This window comes from Marmota marmota, unplaced genomic scaffold, assembly GCF_001458135.2.
Source record: "Marmota marmota marmota unplaced genomic scaffold, marMar, whole genome shotgun sequence".
NCBI lineage: Eukaryota > Metazoa > Chordata > Mammalia > Rodentia > Sciuridae > Marmota > Marmota marmota.
The window spans coordinates 2789374-2815146 of NW_025999969.1; the positions used below are offsets into that span (position 1 = coordinate 2789374).

The 25773-nt window shown below is 38.7% G+C and overlaps 1 protein-coding gene across 5 annotated transcripts in view; it reads right to left on the reverse strand.

Annotated features, from left to right (window-relative positions):
- Dgkg (diacylglycerol kinase gamma) overlaps nucleotides 1-25320 on the reverse strand; it is a 199803-nt gene extending 174483 nt beyond the window's left edge. For 4 of the 5 annotated variants that reach the window (XR_007347933.1, XR_007347931.1, XR_007347932.1 and 1 more), the window contains exon 1: nucleotides 24944-25318. The gene's annotated coding sequence lies outside the window, so the exon portion shown is untranslated. Of the gene's footprint in view, nucleotides 1-24943 lie in introns of all 5 variants that reach the window. The other variant, XM_048804033.1, reaches the window with a different exon arrangement.
- Between the last annotated feature and the right edge of the window lie 453 nt (nucleotides 25321-25773).

The window sequence follows — 25773 nt, forward strand, 5'->3', positions numbered from 1 at the left end:
ACAAGTCAGAAGGAGATGGCAAATTCAATGAGTATTGAATTGCACCCCAGGTCTCTCTATTCATTGAATGAATCATCCATACCCAATTATCCAGGAACAAACACCTTTTCATCTCCTCTTTGCTCTTCTAAAAACATTAATTCATGAATATGACATCAGATTGGGGGAGCTTATTTATATGCATCTGAAAATTGATAACAAAGCCATAATGCATCCACTTTTTTATAAAAGAAGAATGTCTAGAAGCTAACAAGAGCCCTTTCTCTTCCCATACTTGGGACATGTCACCTCTTGACAACGGCCCCATCTCTGGCATTTATTCCCATTATTCCTTCTTTGATCCCGTGACATTTATGTGGCCTCTGCATTTCAGTTCAAGTATCACCTACTTTAAGAAGTTCTGGTACATTGCCCAGCCTAGTCTGGGCATGGCTTCTCTGTTCTCCAATAGCACTTTGGGCTTTTCTTCATTACGACACTTACCACACTATATGGACTTGCCAACTGTTAACGTTTAGATATTAGGTGTCCCCCAAAAGCCCACGTGTAAGACAATATAAGGAAGTTCAGAGGTAAAATGATTGGGTTATGAGATCCTTACTTAATTAATGGATTAATCACCTGATATGGATTAACTGGGTTGTAACTGTAGGCAAGTAGGGTATTGCTGGAGGAAGTGGGTCACTAGGGGCGTACCTCTGTCCAGCAGAGCTCTCTCTGCTTCCTTACTGCCATGTCCTGAGCTGCCTTCCTCTGCTACACCCTTCCACCATGATGTTCGGCCTCACTCCAAGCCCAGAGCTATGGAGTCGGCAATCTATGGACCAAAACTTCTGAAAATGTGAGCCAGATAAACTGTTCCTTTTCTAATTGTTCTTGTCAGAGCTTCTGATCACAGTGACAAAAAGAGCTGACTTAAATACCAACTCTCTTTCCTATTGAACTCTGAACTCCTTTTGGGCAGAAAAAGTGTTCCATCTACTTCACAGCTCTAGTCATTATAAGGTCTCTGAAGGTTCATTTCTTGACCACTAGAAAAGTCATGCTTGACCTTTTTTGGCGGAGATCATTTGCATGGAACAAAAGATCTTACCACATCTGTCTGCATGTCCGCGTAGAGAAAGAACAGAGTGATAATAAAGAATTGGAGAACCAAATCCTCAAGTTGGAATAAAATTGTTGATAGTATCCTTATTAGTTGCTGACTTTATAATAAAATATGGATTGACACATATCTTTTAATATAAAATATGACCTATAAATTTAAAGGCTATCAGGATTATGAACTCTAACCTACAAACTTATAACATGGCCACTTTATTATGCTTAACCTGATAGTAGATTCAAGTTATTAAGTTACTTGAATCTATTAATGAATTGTCACAGCCCATTATATTGGTGGTCCTCAAGAAACCATACTTCCTACTATGCACATCCTTTTTTAGTCCCTTCCTTCTTAGTCTGGGCTATACCTGTGACTTGTCTTAATCACAGAGATGCAGTGGACGGACATGATGGTGTGCCTGTCAGGCCCAAGCCTTGAGAAGTAATCCTGGTAGCTTCCATTTTTGTGTTCTTGAGAGTAATGAACTGCCTGATATGAATTTCAGCCACTTTGCTGGAAAGATCACACAGAGACCACGTGGAAAGGCCAGACAGACAAAGAGAGGTTAACATCACTTGGAGGAGACCTGAGCAACCCAGCTACTGACAAGACCTGAAACCCCACATATAAGACCCCAGTCGGACGTTTCAGCCAGAACTCCATCATGCTGGGCATACCATCTTGGATTTTCCAGGCTTCATTAACATCATGCAGAATACAAATAACTTATCCATGCTGAGCCTGATCTGGATTCCTGTGTGCACAATCATGCAAAATAATAAAATGAGTGTTGAGCTAGTATGTTTTGGAGTACTTAGTTATGTAGTCATAGATAACCAAAACAACTGTATAAGTACTTTTAGGTTCAGATTACATATGTATCTGTTTAGCAACAGGATATGCATGATTCATGCTTGAACTACAACTTGTTCATATCTTAAAATCTAGTAATTGGAAAATTGTAGACTAAAAATACATTTGATGCAAATATGTACCACTGCATGCTGTAGGGTTAACCAAATATCCTCCACAGACTAATATGATAATGATGAAGTAAAATGAACTATAATTTCTAATTAAAAAGAAAGTATAGCAGTAGCTGAAAACCACAACCAACTCAAAACAAGACTGACATTGCAATGATAACAACGTGGCCTTCCCCCAGGTCACAGGATTCTAACCATCCGCTTAAGTGTGGGGGCAGTAGCTGCTGAGCCTTTAGAGGCAAGCTGACTTCACAGATAACTGAATTAGAGCCTTCAGGGAACTTGGAAATGAGCTAATTTGAGTTTATGAATAGCAAATATGAGTAATACCTAATAACTCATTTAGTAGATTAGCAGCATATGGTCCGTAGTCCTTAAATATAAAAATTAGTCTTGATATGACATGCCACTCATAAGAATTCAGAGAGGACTTCCATTTGAGGAACACTTTATACCCCTTTAGTGGCCCTGCTCCAAGGGAGTCACAAAAATGTCAGGCTCAATCGAGCTTCTCGTGTGCAGGGGGCAGAGCTCAGGAGGGTTGGTGTCCATCAGAGGCTTTTAGGCTCTTAGGGGAAGTTGAGACCTGCTACTGCAGGGGGCTGAGGGTTGATTTGGGGAGTCTCTTGAGGATACTAGCTTGAGGATGAATCATTAATTCATTTATGTGTTCACCTAATCAAGAAAATTTGCAATAGCCAGCAATAATAAGAGCAACCTTCATTTATAGACCAGGGCACATCTGGTACCTTACTCATTACATCTGTATATTCATCAAACCCTGTGAGGAAGGTATTTTTTATGCCCATTTTACAACTGTAAAAACAGACCCAGAGTGATTTTTCCACTAGCGACAGGGTGGTATTTGGACCCAGTCCATTTAGGTTTTCCCTCCACCATATGCTTCTGGGTGAAAAGTATCAAGTACCTAAGAGCCTGGCCCTGTGCAAGGTGCTAATGTAATCAATCAATAAGACAGAATGAGAGATCCTATACCCTCATCCTCAAATGGAAGGTAAACAAGAAGGCATAGCATGTTCCTGTAAGGCCAATATTTGTTGAGGGGAAATAGACTATATTAAATATGAACACAGATGGAATAGAATGCAAAATATGGAGGAAGTTTGGAGGCAAAAACATGAGACTTCAACAAAATCTTGCTCTGGGGCCACCAGTTTGTGAAACCTGGGAGGATGTTTGCTCTTCTTTGCCACTAGGGGCGCGACAGGGGAAATGTAAATGGAAGGTTGCACATAGCAAGCAACAGGAAGGTCCGATGCCACTCCAGGGCTGAGGGGGTAATGGAAGGTCCCTTTCTTGAGATTACTATCTGGGGAAAATTTATTCCCTAGACTCAGACCCGGTATCAGGAAGACTTCTGCCCAAATCATCAAGAACAAGTCTAGCCTTAGAATTAGAGATATCAGAATTCAAATCTTAGTTTTACCACACACAGCTATGTGATATGAAAGAAGTTGTTCTTTATTTCTAAACGGGGATAATAATAGTATTAGTACATGCTTTACAAAATTATTAGCATAATATTAGTAGTAAGTAAGAAGAACTTATATATATATATATATATCAATGGTTTTTAAACTGTGGTTCCCACACCAGCAGAACAGCATCACCTGAGTTAAATGTTAAAAAAAAATTCTTGGAACCCACCCCTGACCTACAGAAACTCAGGGTGGCTCAGCAAGGAACAAGTGTTCTGTAACCACTGGTTTCCATTAACATGGGGGCGGGGGAGACAAAGAATTGGACCTTGGAGTACCTGAGCTATCCCTTTTCCTTAAGGAGCCCTCAAGCAGACAGATTCTGGATCTCTCGTGTCAGTCCCACATTCTTGAGGCAAGAAAACATTAGAAGGAAGCCAGGGCTCTAAGACTGCCAGAAACCTGTCATTCTGCCACATTCCTAAAATTCTCATGTTATGACTTATGTTCCCTGCAGAGTTTTCCCTTTCTTTCCAATCCGTATCTGTTTTTCATACTCCTTTAATGACATTTTGTGCCAAATATGTCATCTATGGAGGGCACAGAATGGATTATAAGTTTCTTACCAGAAAGTGAAAGGACAAGAAGCAGAAACAAAGAAACCTGAAAAGGTAAGAGAATGACAGCTCCATTAATGTTGGCAGCTCATCCACAACTCAGAAACAGAAATGTTGAGAAGAGACTCCACAAAGTTCTGGTTCAAAAGTATGAGTATGGCTCTTGGGTGAGCCTAGAAAGAGCACCAGGTAATTTGGTGATAGTGTGTATATGTGTGTGTGTGTGTGTGTGTGTGTGTGTGTGTGTTCGCAATAACCACAACAAAACCACACCAGAGAGACAACATTCAAGTTCAGAACAGTATGTGAAACCACACTGAGCTTCATGGACCAGGAGGAACTTGTGGTCAGCTGGCCCATCCCCATTCTCCACTTCATGAACCTCACATTCTCCCTCCCTTTCCCTTAGCCTCTCCCATTTCCTGTTCTCTAATCTCCTTTCCTTTTCTTCCTCCCCTTCCTGCTTCTCAGAACAACATGAACAACAGCAACCATTTAATGAGCACCTACTGGCTCTACATGAGTGCACTGCTCAAAATAACCTTTCTAGGTAAGTATTACTATACCAGGGTACCCAGGACCAACTCCCTACAATTGAGCCATTGTTCAAACTCATGTCTGCCTGAAGGTAAAGCTCACATTCCCCCAGCGTCTAGACTGGTTTGCTGATGTAGAAAGGTTATTAATATCACCTCTAGATTATAAACTCCCTGAGGATGGATCCTCTGGGTCATTCTAGTATTTATTTGTAGAAGGTACTGGGTAATTAGAGTGCCTCTTGCCCCACAAACTTCATAGAACCAACAATATTTTAGTGGACAATCGTGAAGTAACAATTCAGCACCATGGACAACAGCACCCCCGGGGTACCAACACTTCATCCCCCAACCCCCTACCCCCACCAATATATCTCTGGATAACCCTTTCCACTCCAGAGGTATCTAGAATCCAGTTTGGAATAGCACCTCGTTAATAATAGATAACCTTAACAATGTGCTGGGCTGTCCTAAACCATTTGTGTGAATTACTGTTATTTGGTTTACTCCACATAACTCCCCTGTGAGGTAGACACAAGTATTATGCCCATTTTAAAGATGAGGAAACTGAAACACAGAGATTAAGTCACTTTTCTTAGATCATGTAGCTATTAACTGATGGACCCAAAATTCCATCCAGGTGATCTGACTCTGAAGCAGGACACAAAGATAACAGTGGCATTGACATCACATGGTAATACTTGACAAAAGATAGTCATCAAGAAAATACAAATATAATCACAATAATTTTAAATACTGTCATTTGAATAAAACAGAAAATCAAAAACACATCCCAGGAAGCTCATGAATCCCCTTTGAGAAACCACAGTTTGATGGGTTTTGGAAAATGAGAAGGAAGAACAAATTTATTTCCCAAGCAAACCAGAGAGGGTATTGTAGTGGCTTGGAGCCCTTGTGTCTGATCTCAGTATTGACATTCAGTAGTTGGGTGATTTTTAATAGTCACTTTCACTCTCTAGATTCAAATTTCTCATTTGATAATTGTGGAGAGTGGAGTAAACATATTTAAGATTTCCTCTAATAGTAATTCCATTTTCCTTCTAGAATATTAGGCATCAACTCTTTGTTCTAGCCATATGGTATCTGGTGCCATCATTTTAGGCTGGGAAATGTTATCCATTCTTATATTCATTTAAACTATACCTCATTGGATAGAGACAACATTAAGATACTTTTGCTACTAGTCAATCATTAACAATTGAAAAATAGGTAGTATTCTTGTTGTCAAGAAACCAAGGTAAACAAAAGCACTAATACTTCTGGTGTGGAAGTAAATTAGTCAAAACAGCACACTCTATCCACAGCCTCAAAATGTATGTTTCCATACAAATTTCCTTCTGTTAAGTTTATCTTATGAAGTAACTATAGACAATAAGAAAGCACCAGTTTTTTCAGTTTTTTTTTTTTTAATCAGGATTAAACCCAGGGTGCTTAGCCACTGAACCACATCCCAGCCCTTTTATTTTTATTTTGAGATGGGATATTACTAAGTTGCTCAGAATCTTGCTAATTTACTGCAGCTGGCCTCAAACATGCAATCCGCCACTGGGATTACAGGTGTGCACCACCCATGCCTGGTGAACAGCACTATTTCTGCAACTAGTGTTGCTACTTCTGCAGGGTTTCAACTACAAGTATATTAGTGGCGGAACTGTTTAATCCTAGCCAAAAATCCAAACAATTTAAAGGGAATACAACATGGGTTCATTAGAAATGTTTTATTACATACATCTAGTAAAAATATTCTAAAATCACTAAAACACATGCTTTAAAAATTTTCAAATTCATAGGGAAATGCCTTATATAGATTAAAAGTCAACAACAAAAGTTAGTTAAAATATTAAACTATGAATATTCATATCAGGTAATGAACTGCTCAACCAGATCCTCCTTACAAAGAAGGATTTATTCCCTCAGTTACTTTGAAATGCAGCTGGCAGTCAATTCTCAGTTGTTAATGCTTTTCAGAAATAGTCTCAGCTGGAAAAAAAAAAGCTGTCTTTCCCAAGGTCATGGTCCCTTCCTGGGTGACCCACATCCACTTAGACCAATACCAAGGCCTGAAGTCCAAAGGCCTGCCCCCTCTTCCTAACTGGGAACCACTCCACAGGACTGTACCCATTCAACTTCTCCCTTTGCCAGGTGCTTCTCTGTCCCTTCCCTTCTATGTGGTGATCCCCAAAGCATTCCTTAGTACAACCAACACTCCTGCACAGTGATATCCAACTCAGAGTCTGGGATCCAGGAATTCTGATCTGTGGCAATGTAGAAATTAAGAAAATGCTCCACACATTCTCGAGGAACTTCTTGTTTAAAAAGAAAATGTAAACATGGAAGCATTACGTATTGATTTAGTAGATGTGCAGTTTGACTCCAACAGTGATCAAAGAACATTCAGACCTTTAGATGAACTTTTCAGAAAACAAGGCAGATGAGAAAACAAACAAATCCAAAGTGAACGCAGCTTCTTACTCAGGAAGGTAGGAAAAGGAACACAAGAGAAATCCAAATAAAGCCAAAACAAAAGGCAGTAGTGAAGTCAGAAATTAGAGACTAGTAATAAAACAACAACAACAACAACAAAAAAATGCAACAATGGGAAAGTAAATAAAACAAAAAGCTCTTTTTTGGGGGGGGCGGGGTACCGGGGATTGAACTCAGGGACACTCAACCACTGAGCCACATCCCCAGCCCTATTTTGTATTTTATTTAGAGACCAGGGTCTCACTTTTGCTGAGGCTGGCTTTGAACTCTCCATCCTCCTACCTCAGCCTCCAAAACTGCTGGGATTACAGGTGTGCACCACCATGCCTGGCCCAAAAGCTCTTTTTGTTGATGCTATTACTGGCGGGGGGGAACCCAATAAACTAGACAATTTTTTTTGGCAGATGACAGAGAGAAAGGGATGGAGGGAGGGGGTGAAGGGAGGGAGGGAGAGAGAGAAGAATGAGAGCATGAGCAGCAATATTAGAAATGAAGTAGGAGACACAACTGTAAGAGCTTCTGTTAAATTATGAGAGAATATTCAACTTTATAACAATACATTTGAAAACCTAGTTGAAATGGATTTTTTTGAGAAAATATAAACTATCAAAACAACAGGTGAAATTGAATCCATATTCAAAGATCTACTTGCCCCACTCCCCTGGTCCAGATAATAAATATTACAGGCCGCTTCTAACAATTGTCAAGGAGCAGATAATTCTCTTGCACAAACTGCACAGTACACAGAAAAACATGTTAAATTACATTTATTTTATGAAGTCAGATTTCCTGGTTACAAAAATTGAATAAAAAGAGCATAAACAAAAATTAAAGACCTACCTCACCTATTAAATGAAGTAAAACCTCACATAAAAAAAAGTAAAATCTAGTATTATATTAAAAGAACAATACACAGGGGACTGAGGAAGTAGCTCAGAGACAGAGTGCTTGCCTAGCATGCAAGGCATGGGTTTGATTCTTAACACTGCCAAAGCAAAACAAACAAACAAAAAAAAACCCACCCAAAAAATAAAAATAAACAACCAAACAAAAACAATATATAGATTTGATTCTAGAAAGCAAGATTGAAGTCATCATTGATAAACCTATCAAATATACTATCTTAACATAATAAAATAGAAATTTATGTGACTGCCTCAATATGTTAGAAAAAAGGTTAAATTTAACACCCAAGAATGATGAAAAACAAAATACAAACAAAACCTCTAAGTACATTATAAGATAAATTGAGCATCTTTTACCTTATAATGGCTATAAACCAAAACCCCACAGCAAACTTCATATTTAAATGGAAAATACTAGAAGCATTCCCATTATTAGGAAACAAAAATCAAGGACAGGAAAAGGATGCAAGTTATAACCTGTACTAATTGACAATCTACTAGACGTCCTAGCCAATGCAACTAAATAAGAAAAAGTAAAATATACAGAAATTTGAATAGAAAAGGTAAAACTCTCACATTTTAAAAGTGATATAATAGCATACCTAGGAAAATCAAGAGAATACAATAAATACAAGTAATTAAGGGATATCAGAAAAGAGGCTGATTCCAAACCAATATTAAAAATTAATGATCTTCTTCTATACTAGCAAGTGTCAGTTAGGAAATATGGCATAATAGAGGTATTTCAAAATTTTAATGGAAGCTATAAAGTGCCCTGGAATAAATCTAGCAAACCATGTGTAAGACGTTTATAGAAAAACCTACGAACTTTATAGAAGGACATAAAGGGAAGACTGGATAAATGGTGAAATATCTTATTCATGGTTAGGAAGGCATACTTTTGCACTAGTACTTAAAAGTATGTGGCCTTAGTTTTCTCATAAGAATGGACTCTCTTTTGTGGAGTTTGTTTTTTTTTTTTTTTTGTGTGTGTGTGTGTGTATGTGTTTGACTGTTAGAACTAGTAGAACTAAATGGCATGTTTAAAAAGCTCAAAATTAAGTGCAATATTATTAATGGTACAAACATGTATTTAACTGTAAAAAAATAGAAACATGCACAAAATAAAATGGTTAACTCCAAGATATACATAGAGATTAGAAGCTTCAGTTCTATTATATGTAATGGTTTAATTGTTTTTAAAAAGGAAATGTATTAATGTATTATTTATATTCTTTTCAAAAACTTAAAGAGAATTCTTTATTTCCACTATCTGGATCTTCTTCTATTTTTTTCCTGGCACAACTCAAATCTAGTTTCTCATAGTTTACCTACACAGGTTAGAGATTGAGCCTTATGTGTACTTTCATTTGAAAGTACTACTTATGAACGTGTGTTGTGTGTGTGCTTACAGTATGGACAGTGTGTACTATGTCTTTCTGTACTTTATGAATACTATTTGTTATATATGAATTTTAATATTTTTGGACTTTGCAGGAATGTATATCATAGTTAAATAAATAAATTGCCTACACCTACAGTTCTCTTACACCAGAATGGCTATTTTATGCATCATAGAACACTTTTTCTAACTTGAAATCCTATTCACTCTTCTATTTATCCTATCCTTTCCTATAAAGTTTGGCTAAATAAATAGTGTTCTAAGGACAATTATGCCTGTACATTTACCAAGCTCTTAGTATGTGTACACTGCTCTGCTAGGAGCTACAGGGATACACAGATGATTATGATTGATTTCAGCCCTCAATGAACTAATAGCCCACTGGGAACACCACAGAGCTTCCACAAACGCTGCAGCATGGGCTATGTATGTGAAGGCCTGTGAGTCTCAGAGAAAGGAGAGCTCAGTGTGCTGTGATGTCGATATGGTCGAAAGAGAAGAAAAAGCAGAAAAGACCTGGGTTTACTAACTGTCTTGTTTTACATACTTGCACTGGAGAGGGGAACTGCTAAAATCAAAACTTTAAGACTCCTAAATTGGGTTTCATTTAAAAAGAGTTTTTTCATGCTATGAGATTATTTCTTATATTTTCAATTTCAATGAAAATATAGCTAATGGATTCCTCCGTGCAAGCCAATTAGGAATGCACCATTTCATTTCTCCCAAATTCCATACTAAGGAGTCCAATTTATTCAAGTGTGTTTGGACATCTTTACACTGGGACCTGAGATACAGAAGCCTTCATTTTAACTGCTCCTTTGTACCACTGGTTTCCAATGTGGAGAAAAATGTGCCAACAGTCTCCTACACCCAGAAATCTGTTTCTGTCAGGAAACAGAAAAAGAGGATAATTATGGGGTCTAACAAACCTGAGTCAGCATCTCATCCATGACATTTACTCAATTTGTGGTCCTGAGAACGATACTCGTTCTTTACCTCTTGAGCCTAAGTTTCCGGACTAAATATAATACAGATTTCCTAGCACAGTGCCTGGCAGAGGGTAGAGTGGATGTTAATTGCCATCCCTTCTTTATCAGACATAGGTAAATATTTCGTGTTTCCCGATACCTTGAGTGCCCTCATAGGAAGAAGGGTTTAAATGAGAGAAGTTATGAATTTAGAGATGAAAAACCTTAGGCTTCCGTTTAAGGGGAGAATGGGAAAGAAAGAAGATACTTTTCACACCAGCTGTAAAAGATGGAAGAGTATAAATTTTCACCTTAGCTCCTTGAGGCAATTAATGAACAAAGCAGAAAACCATGAACTTTGTGGCAATATCTGCTTATAGGGGGTAGGAGTGGCTGGATGTGTGGGCTAGATTAGGACACTGGAGAGTTTGAGACATGAGCCTTTAGTCATTTGGCTGAATGCATTTAATAAATTTCAATCCAATTGGAGGGAATGGACTCCCTGGGTGAATCATTTTGGACTAGGCAAAAATAGCCAACAGAAACAAGCCCCCACTAAAGAAAAAATAAAATACCATTTTATTTGATTTACATTGTTTTGATCATAGTGTGAAATCACACACTGACTTTAGTTGATTCAGAGAGACACCCTGTTGCTGATGGAATCACATGCATTTATTCATTCCTTCATCCTTCTACTAGGTGTGACTTTAAAACACAAATAGCTCTCCTCTTATTTTCCTCTCACCTTGATCTCCAAAACTCAATACCTTTTTCAATGGAAATGTCATTTTCCACGTTCACTGGGCTTGATACACTGGCTTCATTTACCTATGGTCTCCTCCTTTCCCAAAATGTCAATATTAAGTCAGAAACCAACTCTTCAGTTTTGTTTTAGATTATTTCTCAGCTTTGTTTCTTTCTTTGCATTTTATTCCTTGGAACAACACTTCTGTCCCACGCTGTTCTGGGTGATAGCTTTCTAATTGGCCCCAGCATCTGCTTCTAGTCCCCATAACTACCTTCCTGCATTTCAGTCTGCTCTGCCATGGGAGCACTTTACAGAAACCACTAGTTGCAATTTCCTAGCTCAAAAACTAAACTATTAGTTTGTGTCAAGTTATTTTTCCAGGTATTCAAGTCTATTATTATCTTGTCTCACTTGATCTTCCACTAGTTTTGGACAAAATGGTGAAGGACTTTGGAACAGAGATGGGTATCATCCATTCCTTCTGCTGACAGTTGAGATTCCGGGACAAAAAGAAAAAAAAAATGATGCTGATAACTGGCTTTGATTTCTGGGCCATAATTTTCCATTTTCTGGAAGCATGACTTCATGTCTAGTCATGAAGGACATGCATCTTGTGGGCATGTGGGATATGGTATTGTCTAAAGTCTCCAAGAAAAACCATCAAAGAACTAGAATCAGGAATGCTAGCAAGACAAACGAGAGGGGATGTGCCTAGTGACACACTGGCATACACACTATGTCAACATAATTACAAAGAATATTATAAACTATTTGTAGACTGGTGTGTCTCCATGGCAACATGGCTTTAGACCAAACACTGGTTTTCTGATGAGAATTCATGACCCTAAGGATGAAGCACCTAGAACATCACACGAGTGGGACAGAAAGAGGTAAGGGACACATGTGATAGCACTGTGAGCACTTTCTGTAGGCCACAAGGAGGAAACAGCTGGTGCATTCCTCACTACCACTATTCTGGCACAAAGGAAGTCAGAGCAGTGAAAGTGAACTTGCAGCAGCAAAACATTTGCAGAAAGCCTCATTCTGCTAAAAGAAGCACATCAGATGCATCTTGTTTCTCTTGTTGATGCAGAGTAGAGAAGCTGAACTGGATGAACTCCTCTGGCCCTCATTAACCAACAGAAAGATGCTGCTTGGTGAAGCAGCACAAGAGACCTCTCAGGAGAACGAAGGAGCCTGGTAGTAATGAACAACCAGAAATCTTAGGTAGACATATTTCCATATAGTTTTTTTTTTAAATTAAACAAAGATAGCTTTGATGGTAAAACATTCTGGAATGGAATCAAACTGAAATCCTCCCATGGGGAGACATTTTTAAAAAATTCAATAAAGAAGAAAAAGGAATGGTTCTTAAAAACAGTCCTGCAGGACGAACCCATAGGTTCATATTTGAAAAAACATTGAGCAAAAAGGAAAACAAAGGCATATGGAAGAATATGCCACAAACGTAGACATGAAAATCGTTTCTTTAAAAAAATAGCTTAAAATGAAGTGGTGAGTGCTTTTTAACTTCATACACCTTAGTGCTTACTTTATAAACATGAAATAAAGAAATAGAATATCTTTTTGTCATTAAAAAATAGCTTAAAATGATCTGGAAATACTAAATGACAAACACCACTACAGGCTAAAAAAAGCTGGGGGAAGTTCGGGAAGTGAGTTGGTTAATTTTAGAGCAAAAAGAGCAAAGAATGGCCTGGTCTACTGCTTGGGAATAAAGATGTCCCAGAGAACTTCCAGTGGAAACTTCTGAACAACTTTCACTGGTCTTTAAAAAATTTTGGAAAAGAACACCAGCAAAAAGCTAAAGGACCATTCCACAGTTGTTGTGTATTTAAAAATAATAATAATAAAATCAATAAAAAATAAAATAAAAAACAAAGAAGAAAAAAAAGCTAAAGGACTAGAAATGAGTAAATCTAATATTAATGTCACTGTCAAAAAATGGAAGAAGATAGATTCCAGTGTGGACCCAATATTAATCTTAGCTAAAAATTAAAATCATATTTTTAAATTATTTTAAAATAAATATCATGGGCTGGGTTTGTAGCTTAGTGGTAGAATACTTGCCTAGTATGCATGAGGCACTGGGTTCAACCCTCAACACAAAATAAAAAATAAATTAAATAAAGGTATCATGTCCATCTATAACTAAAAAAGTTTTTTTAAAAAAAATCACATATACTCTCATTACCCAACTATAACCACAATTAACATTTTGCTATAAATTCTGGAATTTTTTCTGTAGGGGTATACATTTTTTTTACTTTCAACTTCATTTATCTCTTTTCTATTTTTTTCACTCCATGATGACCATTATTTGTTACATTTTTCTATATAAATATTATTTTCCATGGCTACATATTATTTTATTACATAAATAGACCATAAATTATTTCCAGTTCCCTTTTCTCAGTATTTTACTTCTAATTTTTGCACATCACTTTGTTTTAGGGGTGGCTATGTTTTCGTTTTCAATACTGGGAATTGAACCCAGAGGTGCTGTGCCACTGAGCTACATCCCCAGCCCTTTGGGTTTTTATTTTGAAACAAAGTCTCACTAAGTTGCTGAGGCTGGCCTTGAAATTGCAACCCTCCTGCCTCAGCCTCTGCAGTGGCTCGGATTACAGGGTCTGTGTCACTACTCCTAACTCACTGTTGTTTGTTTTAAAAACTCTTCCCAATGATTAGAAACTATGGCTTTACTATTTTTGCTTTAAAGAAGTTGCTGAGGTTTTATTTGTGACCTAATACATAATTAATTTTTGCAAATGTCCCATGAACTCTAAAAAATAAGTTTCATTCTCTGTATTTTGGGTACTAAACAGCATATTTTTAAAATAATATTAATTAAATGACAAAGTTTCTGTATTTTTGATATGTCTTGTTTGCTTACTTGACATGAAAAAGCCTGAGAGTGGCAATTTGAAATCTTCCACCACTTTTGTGTTTCTCTCAGTTTGGGCTGCAGTATTAATCAATGCATCCATTTCCTTGATAGCTACATGGTCTCTGTGACTGGGCCTCTTCCATTTATGTAAGTCAATCCTTACTGTATGATTTAATGATATTTGTCTTAAACTGCATTCTGTCTAATATTTTTAAAGATATATATATACATATATATGTTGTAGTTGGACACAATACCTTTATTTTTGTTTATTTATTTTTATGTAGTGCTGAGGATTGAACCCAGAGCCTCGCATATGCTGGTGCGCACTCTATGGCTGAGCCACAACCCCAGCCCCATTCTGTCTAATATTAATTTCATGATTCTGCTTTAGTTTTTGTTTGTATCTCTCAACTACACTTTTTCTTGGCATCTTGCTTTTAATTTTTGTTCATAATCTTGTTTTAAGGTTGTCTATGCAAACAACATACAGTTGAATTTTAGTTTTTGATCCAATATGAAGCTTTTATTTAAAGTGGGTGATTCAGTTCATTTATATGCATTGTTATAACTAAGGTGTTTGGTGTCATCATTTCCCTGTTCCTATTACTACTATTTTTAGGGTTTGCTGTGCCTTTATTTTCTTTAGCTATGTAGAGTTTGCCTCTTAGTTTGGAAAGTGAATTAGTGGAAAAAGAAATTCTAAAACTATTATTTTCTAAATTTAAGTGTCAAGCATGAAATGACTCTCAGACTCTCAGAATTGAACCCAGGAATTGAGAACTTTTTTTTTTTTCCTTTTCCCATCCTTCCCTATTGACCTAGACAAACATTTTCAGGCTTGAAAAAAAATGTTATGTGGGGTATTAAACCCAGTTTGTTATTTCAGAATTTTTTGTAACTTTGCATACCTGCTCTTTGAATAGATTTTACTTTTGTGCACAAAATTTTTAAACTGGATTTACAATGATTATTTAGACATCTTGTTTTTTTAATTGGCTTCAGTACTAATTACTTATTCTTGCCACTCAACATCCTCCTCATACGTGATTTTCGATAGAATACTCTGCTTACTAATTCCCACTAGCAGATTTTAATTCTGCAATTAAGATTTTTTCATTTCCTTGTGATTCCTCCGTATTTCATTCATATTTTGAATACCATGTTTCATTTTAATCTCAGCCCTATTCTTGTTCTCTTCTGCCTTGTAAAAGCCATGCCTTTCTGCCCTCTTATGAGGACTCTAGTCTCTTGAAATGTTCTTTCAGGTCCAGCTGGAGTGGCTCATTTTCATACTGTATGCTATTCTTTGATCCCTTGTTTTGCATTTTCCTCATGCTTTACTCTTTGCTCATTCATAAAGAGGGAAGTATTCTACAGACTTGGTGTTTGTCAAATAACAAGTCTTTGGTTTTATTCCCTCTGAATGCTGAAATCAATAGTGGCAAGTGAATGTGTGCACATCCCAGACCTTTGCCGAGTTTCGAGAATATATTATCCTAGAGTAATTATACTTCCATTTTATTTTCTTCTTAATGCCAAAACAATTTCTATTCTTTGGAATGCATCATGATTTTCTCTTTGATGGGATCAAAAGATCTCAATATTTTAAAAACATTTTATGCTTTCGTTTTTAATGTAAAGTCCCATATATGTCCATTTCATGGAGTTGCTTATTTCCTTAACATACTTTATATGCTAATTTACTTTAATCATTCAATCTGCTGAAGATTGATAGAAATAGATTGAAGTTCCTCTGCAGTTGAGTTTTGCTAATTTTATTTTATAAAATTTGATAGTTGTTAATCAGAATAATATATTCATGAATATTATGACTTCTAAAAGACTATATCTTTCAGCCATATCTAATGTTTTCTGTATTAAAGTCTACTTTGTTTAATATTAACATGGTTCTCCTTACTTTTGTTTGCATTTTCCTGGTATACCTATGCCCTTTCTATCTTCCCATTTTGTTTAAAATAACGTATATTTAGAATTGATTTTGGCTCTTCATCTTTTAATAGAAATGATTAAACAACTCACATTTAATGTTATAATTAATATGTTTGACCTATCTATCACTTTATACTTTTATTTTTATATTTCCTTCTTTAGTTTTAAATATTGGCTATAATGTTCAACATTTTCCTTTTCCTTCTGATTTTGAATTGAAACATGGCATTTTTTATTTTACATTTGTCTATACTCTTTAATTTCTCTGTGTCAACAATGAAAAATTATTCAATGTTTCCTACAGTTTGAAAATAGAAGTTTAGCACTTCTATTAAATTTTTTAGGACCCTGAATTTTCAAAAATTAATTTTTTAATTGATACATTAAAAACATAAAAATTGTATTAATGAGGTACCATGTAATATTTTGATATATGTATCATGTAATGTCTAAGTCAGGTTAAACATTCATCTCCACAAATTGTTATCATTTCTTTATGGTGAAAACTTTCAAAATCTTTCTTCTAGATTTCTCAAAAATACAGAACACATTGTTATTAGTAGTCATTACTGTACAACAACACACCATAGCTTCTTGCTCCTATCCAACTGTAACTTAATATACACATTAATTATCCTTTTCCCATCCTTTCTGTCCCTCCATTGTCATTGTCCCTGCCTCTGGGAATCCCCATCTACTCTCAAATTCCATCATGATCTCAACTTCTTTAGATTCTATATACAAGTGAGATGTGGTACCTGTCTTTTTGTACCTGGTTTATTTCAATTCACACAGTGATCTCCAGTTCTATCCATGCACAAATGACAGGATTTAACCTGAGTTTTAAGTCCATGTTCAAGTGGCTTTGATTGTTTATCTCTTATCTTTAATATTGCATCTCTTCCGTTCCTAATTCATTAATATTTTGAGTAAAAAACTTTTTTTTCAGTACACAATTTCAGTGGTTTACTTTATGGGTATTTTTTTTCTTCACATATTCCTGAAGAAAATTCTTAAACATATTCTGGGTCATAATCTTACGACCTCAAAATTCTGTAGTCATATAAGGCAACTTCCTGCAGATATTTAAGTATTGCAGAATATTTGACACTTGTTTATTTTTTCTTTGGAAATAAGATATTGTTCTGATTTCATACAAGTGGATTTTTGTTCTTATAATTAATAACTTTCATCAGAATATACTTTTAATTTCCTCTGGTACACCATGAACAATTTTGAACAAAACTCAGGGAAATGTTTTTATATTTTTATTGCAACTTTTCTTCCCTTTCCTGTTTCCCTTTCTAGAAAAATTCTGTTTGTGTATTTAGTGGACTGAACTGCAGCCTCCATGTTTCTCACTCATTATTCCATTGCTTCATGTGTTTTTCATCAGTACTGTGAGGAAGTACATTCATCTTGAGTTTTCTGCATTGTTCTAATGTTCATGCTTCCATTGCATGATTTTAATTCTGCAAAATGGTTTGTCTATCCAAATGTATCTCCACCTGGATCTCCTCTGTCACTCTGACACCTCAAATTAAACCTGCCCTGAGCTGAACTCATTATCTAATGCCACTCTACTCTTGTTCCCCATTTCTCCTGGTTGATGTAATCACCATTCTCCCAGGTGCACAGGGTAGGAGCCTGTAAGATACCCTCAATTCCTCTCCCACTCATTCCACTCACATTCACTCATTTACAAGTTCTTTCCTGATTTTGTCCCTACATCCATACCCAGAGCTACCCATGGGCAGTCGTCCTGTTTCCTTCCTCTCTATTATCCTCCCCACACTACAGTTTAAAGGATTGCTCTAACCTTAAAATCTGACCATGTCAGTGCCCACTTAAAAGTTTTCAGTGCCCTCTGGAATAATTTAAAGGAGAAAAAAAAACTACAGGGCTAGTGTTGTGGCTCAGTGGTAGAGCACTTGCCTAATATGTGTGAGGCACTGGGTTCAATTCTCAGCACCGCATATAAATAAATAAAAAAAAGGTCCATTGACAACTAAATCAACACAAAACAACCCTACACTTTTGAACGTGTTGGGCAAGATGAGGGTCCAACTCCCATCACTTCCTGACTTGTAGATTCTGCTCTAGCTACAGTGAACCATAGACAACAAGAACTGCCTTTGCTCAGACTGTTCCCTCCACCTTTAAGCTTCAGATCAAGCTCATTTATTCTAGAGAATATTACCTGCCCTTTTTCTTGGTCTGATTACTTCCCAGGTTGTAGAGGAGACGTCCACTTGACTCTCATCTAAAGATGATAACTCCACATCATGTCTATTTCTGGTTGTTGCTAGAAACCCTTTTGGTCCTCCCCAGAAATTAGTTCTATGCCTAGCACCGAGATGGGTGCTCAATACTTATTTGTTGATTTAATATTGATTTCATGGTTGAGCAAGTCTTCTCAGGGAGAGCATTTGTTTTGATTTGTGAGACTTAGGGATTTGAGACAGTATGTACTTTGGGGAACAAAGGACTTTAATCTGGCTATAGGAACATATGGCTACTGGCTTCCTAATACTTGAGGAAAATCACTTTGTGAATAGTTGGACATCATGACACAAGAAAAGAGAAGACACTGAACCCACCACTAGGTTTCCTGGGGTCAGTTTCTGGGGTGTCATGAACATCCTTGCTGATGAGACTTTAGGATGGGTAATAAGGAGGGACTGGATGAGAATACCCACTTTGTGTGATTCTCAATTGGAAAGAGAACCTGAACCTCTGATAGATGGAGACAGCTTTCTCTACTTCATTTACTTTCACCAAATGTGGGGAGACTGAGGCAACTGGTGAAGTGCTTTGGGCTGTTGTCCCAAAGCAGAATGGTGGAGAAAAGCATCAAGGAATGAAAACATTTAGGCCAAAACATTTCAAGCATTTCAGCATCTGAGGATCAAAGTGGCCTTGCTGACCTCTGCCTGCTGGAACAGCAGATCAAGGAAATATCAGTAATGGGGAATCTGGTCTTTACCAAGAATGTTGATAAGATTACTCTGATAATCTTTTGAAAAAGATAGAGAAACATGGACTAATGGTAATGCAAGTTGAATACATGTTCTAAATAAGTGGCTTGGATTAGTATCTATCTTTATAGAGCCTATAGTGAAATGCCTCAGAACCCTGTAATGTTCGTTATTTTTATTGATGACTTGGGCAAAGCAGCCATGCACATGAGATTGGGGCATGGCTGGAAGGGGCCACTGAACACTGGATAATAATCACAGAAGTATCTGGGCAAGCTGGCAAGACAGACAGAGCTGAATAAGACAAAATGAGGAATGAGTGTAGTGGGTCCATATCTGTACTACAAATATCATCTGTATCTGTGTGGAGAGGGAGTCAGGGGGTGGGTGAGATAATTCAATGGCGAGTTTTAAGGAGAGTTGGGTTATTTCAGTTGATACTAAGAGCAACAGGTGTCAATGGTATAGATTCCTAATTGGACCTTAGAGGATTTTTTTGTTTGCTTTGGAAATCCTTTATTCACAGATTAAGCAATTTACTTGTGCAATAATGAAGCTGGATAGTCTAAAACATTAAAAAGAACCTTTGCAAGCACACTAGCATTACTTACAACGATTGACTTATTCACCACAAAGTTTATTTTCTACAAAGCAATATTCTTTAGCCAAATTTTAGTGACAGTTTATGGGAAAGAAAATTTTAAGTAATTTAATATTTACACTTACTTTGTCCTGCCTACTCTGATGGTAGGTGTTATGTCCTAGGCGGGCGACAACTAATAAAATTACTATCTCAGTCATCTGCAGAATTTTCACCCAACCCTCCTACATACACATACAGCTTAAAGAATGAGAGCTCTTTTTTTAGACCTTAGAGGATTTTAACAAAAAACAGAAATGTGGAATGAAGGAGTGATAATCTCACTCTTCTTGGTGCCGATTAGTCCTCCCTTGAAAAATCTGCATTTTATTCTTTAAGAAAAAGAAGTTGGACATGGTGGTGCATGATTGCAATCCCAGTGGATCAAGAGGTTGACACAAGAGGATCACAGGTTCAAAGTCAACCTTAGAAATTTAGTGAGGCCCTAAGCAACTTAGCGAGACCCTGACTCAAAATAAAATAGAAAAAAGGGCTGGGGATTTGGCTCAGTCATTAAGCAATACCTGGTACAAAAAAAATATATATTAGAGAAAACTGAGGCATGAGTGATGATGACAGTAAGGGGTGTTGCAGTAAGTGGCCTACAAGGCAGGATGGGGTAGTGGAAAGGACTCAGACCAGGGAATAGGAGTCAGATGACTTTGTTAATGGGCTTCAAGATTCTGGCCAAGCCAATATTCCTCTTGGGAGCTTGTAACAGGACTCCCCAAGGAGAAGATGGTGGCAGCTGGCTTTCTCTCTAAGGTTTGGTCCTCTGCTCAGGCCCCATTATGGGTATGTTTCTTAATCCCAGCCAGGGACAAGGCCTCCTGAGTCCCTGAGCATAAATTTGCATTGTTGAAATGCTGTTCAAAAATGATAGCAATTCCCTTGGAATACCTTCAAAAACAGACCTTCTCTGACTTCCGGGGAAGCCAAGACGGTGATAATTCACATCAACATCACCACACACATTAAGACTTTGAAATCATATGGACCTAAGTTCAAAACTCAGCCTCTCCTATGGGCTTGCCAAACACAGGCAAGTTACTCAAATTTTCTGAGACTCAGTTTCCTTGTCTGTGAGATGGCATTAATTCAGGTTTGTAGTAATGCAAATATTAAGAGGAGACAACTCACATTCAAATATAGCATAATATGAGACACAAAGTAGATGCCGAATAAATGCTATAACTAGTATTATTATGACATTTATTACCACCTTCCCTCTTTTTTCTTCCTTCCCCTCATCTCCTCTGGGCTAGTCATGATGTCAGGGCAGATGATATGGTGTAGAAAATAAAATGGACATAGACAATCCTTGCCTGCACTAAGTTTACACTCTAACCAGCATAGTTCAGTTGAACTTTTTGCAGTGATGAAATGTTCTGTCTGTTCTCCAATTTGGTAACCAAAAGCCATATGTGATGTTTATTAAGCACTAGAAATGTGACTAACATGACTAAAGACTGGATTTTTAATTTTATTTCATTTCAAAGATTTAAATGAACATGGAAAGAATGTCATGTGAAAATAGACAGGGACCTTTCTAAGGCTGACCAGGCTTAAAAGAATAAATATGCTGAAAGAAAAATGCATATAAGGAACCCAATACAGTGCCTGGAAATCTTTATTTGTTCATTCCTCACATTTAATTGTCAATTATGCACTGAAACAATCTCAGGTGCTGGGGAATATAGGAAAGAATTAGGCATGGTCTCTGTTCTCAGGGAACTCACAGTTTAGTGGGGGATATGCAAATAACTGATTTCACCACAGTGAGGTAAGTGTATGTACAGGTGCTGCGGGTTGAGAGTCCCAACTCCAGTGAACAGCAAGGGAGGGCTTCTCAGAAGGACATTTTAAGTCATTAGCTGAGTCTTGCAAAAGTAAATCTTAGAGTGGGGCTCAACTGTAGTTACTCCATGTGCAATAGTAAATTGTACCCCAGGGCTAAGCCTACTGCTTGTGGCAGAGGTGACTAGGGGGCAAATACAGATCTAGAGAAAACTCATAGCTACAGTCAATTTGCTTTCTTTCAAAATTGTGTGTATGTGTTTTTAGCCAAACTCTGTTACTTATGATGTAATATCAACTCCTATTATGATGGAATTCTACACATTCATAAGTGAGGGTTATTAATAGTTACTTGCGTGAAGAAGTGAATGTTATGTTATGCACATTTATATATTTTCACAATAGTTTATTTGTTTAAAATTAACATGTGACCTTTAGCCAAAGAATTCTACATATCTTCATTTGATTTCTATAATCACAGTTGAGTATATAAAGCATGGTGATGTGTGTGGTTCCTTCTCCTAGGGGGTTAGGGAATGTTTCTGTGGTGTGGCTTGGTCTTGTGAGGCCCTGAACAATGTCACCTGCTTTGACTATAACAGTGTTGCCTCTGGTGAATGGAAGTATAACTTGGTGTAGCCCTTTTGAAAAGTGACTTCTGATATATGTTGGGAGCTTTCAAACAGTTGTGCCCTTTGGCCCAGTGATTCTGCTTCTGGGAATCTATCCAAAGGAAGTAATTGGAAATGTGTGCAGTAAAGACTTTGCCCAGAGTTATTTGTAGTTGTTAATAATAGGAAACAACTTACATGACTAACAGTGTGATAATCTGTAGCCAGGATAATGATGTTCATGAAAGACTTTTGCTGCAACACCAATTAAGAAGAAAAGTAGAGAATAGCTACAGAGGTGAAGCATCCACGTTGTGGGGTCAGGCAGCTTGGATTTGAATTCTGGCTCCATTGCTTACTAGCTGCCTGACTTCAGCAAGTCACCTGAACTTTATGCAATCCTAGAGAATGGGGTTGATAATAATACTATCTATCTCAGAGGGACTTCTGAGGAGTAAATGACACAATGAGTATAAAATGCTTAACACCATGCAAAGTACATTTACTAGGTTACCTATAAATGTTGGCCCTCTATAGACTGTATAATTTCAAGTCATAAAAATAGATGGAGAGGCTGGGGTTGTGACTCAGCGGTACAGTGCTCACCTAGCACATGCAAGGCCCTGGGTTCGATCCTCAGCACCACATAAAAATAAATAAATAAAATAAAGGTATTGCATCCAACTACAACTAAAAAATAAATATTAAAAAAAATAGATGGAAAAGAAATATGTGAATAGTGTGAGGCCTGGTGGCAAAATCATGAGTGATTTGTTTCTTTGCAGTTTTCAACTTCCAAAATTTTCTGCAATAGACTCAGCTTACTTTTATACTAAAAGAGTATAACATAGGGTTGTCATACAGTCAGATATTTTTAAAAAAGAATTTTACCACAATGAAAGTATTTCTCTTCCTTCTTCCTCTTTCCCTTCCCCAAAGGAGCTAGGGGCCAGCCCTGGCAGAGCCTCACACATGCACAGTCTGGGCCTCTGGGAGTGTCAGGGCTGAAGGGATCCTTGACACTTTTTTGTAGTATTGTGTGGGAAGTTGAGGGGAAGCTAGAATAAATATCTTAGTAGCCTCTCCTATCTCTGAGAAGCTACATTCCAAGTTACTCTGATGTTTATCACCTTATCACACCCTCCCCCCAGTCTTGGTTGATCTGAACCAAACATCACAGAAAAAACGTAAGGAGGGAAGGACTCATCTACCAGCTTCCCACCAAAACCCCTCTCAGAAAAAAATACCTGTCATAGCACCTGTAATGCTGGACTTAAACACACTAACTCAACTGGCAAAACAAACAAAACAACAAAACTCCACTTAGATCAGGAGTAAAACAAAAAGTTAGCTTAGTTGCAGCCACTTTATTTAGTAAGTACAATTTATATTCAGAGTGGAATTTCTGGCAAATACAGTCCTTTCTAACATGACAAATGTGGAAATACCTTCCCACATTAGGCCATATCCCTGGAATGAGAAGGGCAATAAAGCATAAAAGGGTGTGTGTGTGCATGTGTGTGCACTGGGTTTGTGATCAGACCTTGACATTTGAGCCCTATGATCTAATGTCCTTCATTGACAACGAAGGTACACACCTGTGCTCCAGCAAGTGGCTCTGCACGCTGTATTTTATAACAGAATCCCAGGCACAGAAATAACCAAGTTGATGCCCTCATCTGGACCAGAAGGGCAGTTTCTGGTCCTGTGACTTGACCACTGTTCCTCAACATGTCTAGAGGTGACCTCTGTGCACCTTTAGATGCAAGACCCCCTGAAATGAAAGCATGACAAACAGCCTTCCTAGGCCTTCCTCCCCACAGAGAGGACAACGTATGCTAATGAGGCCTGGGGAGATAACCTCTCAGCACCGACCTGGGAGACCACGGGTTCACAACGCTCCCGCGCGCCACTGCAGCGCAGCCACAAATCACCTTGCTTTGCATCAGACCCTCCTGCCGCCTGGGGCGATTGGAGGAAGGGTCTTCAATGCCACCCAGAGTTCCACAGCTGGATCGCTCACGTCTGGGAAATGTCTCCTCTGCCTCGTCCCGTGCTTTCCACTGCAGTGATGGCGGGGATGGAGGCGACATAGCAGAATCACCTGTGGGGCTTTGTGGAGCTCCACAGCCCCCTCCCAAAATTCTATTCCACTCGTTGGGAGTGAAAGATCTCAGATTATGGAGGGAGAGGTGGACTGGTGGAGTTTGTGAAAGCCCCACAGGTGATTCTGAATCCCGCCCCTCAAGACACAAACACACGCGGACACAGCTTGCTCTGAGACTACACGGGTTAGCGTTAGATTTTCTTCCTGATCCTCCCCTTTCTTTATCTGCCAAGTTGTCCGTGTTCTCTTCAGCTTCCCTGTTAAGCCCACCAACCCAGAGGCTTTGTGGAGTGCCTCAAAGTCTGGCCGCGGGACTGTGGAAGGCACTGGCGGCCAGACATTAGGAAAAGCGCCTCGTGCTCTTCGCAGCTCTATGCTCCCAGGAGCGCAAACTGGATTCCAAGGAGCCAAGGTAAGTCCAGAAGGTTAGAAATTCGACCAGTTGCTTAACCAAACTGCCTGTAGCAAGGCCGCCTTTCTTCGCAAGCTCTTCGGTCTGGGGACCTCCCAATCACAGAGGGAGCCGGCGCCCCACCCTGCACCCCTCCAGTGGAGCATCCCCTCCTGCAGCTTTGTGGCAGGTGGCACTGCCAGGGCGGGTGCAGTGGCCTTGTCTGCAGCCTCTTCCCTGACCATGGGACCAGCTCCTGCTTTGCCCTCGTTTTTCCAAGTTGCTACACCCCGCGCCTCCGGAGCTAGAGACCCCCTCCTTTACGACGGCAGCGGTCTTACCTCACTATGCAACACTTGGTTGCGCGGTTGCCTGGGGCGCTCCTTTCTCGAATCTTATTCCCTTACTTGGGAGGAAAGAGGAACCGAAAGACAGAAAGGGGACCGAAGCTGGCGTCTCGGCGTCTTCCCGCCCGCGCAGCCTTCTCGGGGGAGGGGGATGACGGCTCCAGTGCGCTGCTCGGAGATAAAGCGACCCGCCTGCCGTTAGGCAGCTCCCAGGGTCTTCCACCTCTGCTGGGGGATCCGCAGCTTGAAAGCAGTCTATCTCGCCTGCCCGCTACTACGGCACTGCGGCTCTGCACCCTGTCCCTCGCAGCCTGGCAAGTCCAGCTGCCACTCTTCACCGCGGAGCCCTGCCCCCGGGCTCAGAGCCCGCCCCCTCCACGGACCCGCGCGCGCGCATACACACGCTCCACACACAAACACGCGCGTATATACTTACACATGCGCGCGCACACGCACACACATAAATGCGGATGCATTCAGTGGGGACCTGAGCCCCTTTGATGTAACTTGAGTGCCAGCAGGTTGGGGCGCTTCTTACCCGCAGGGCTTTGGCTTGGTAGGAGGAGTTACGGGCTTAGAGGTGCAGAAAGGATGTAACAGTGATGGGCATCAGAGGCCAGCTGACCAGGTGGTGGAGGACGATTGTTAAATCAAATATCCACTGGGAATTTCTTCCTTTTCTTAGCTTAGAAACCTAGGGTTCAAGTTGCTTTAATATCTTAACCAAATTAGAGAAAATAAATATTTAAAAATTCAACAAGTTTTCTGTTTCCCAGGAACTCAATGTTGTTAGTATCCAAATTATGCCCCTGGACATTTCTCAC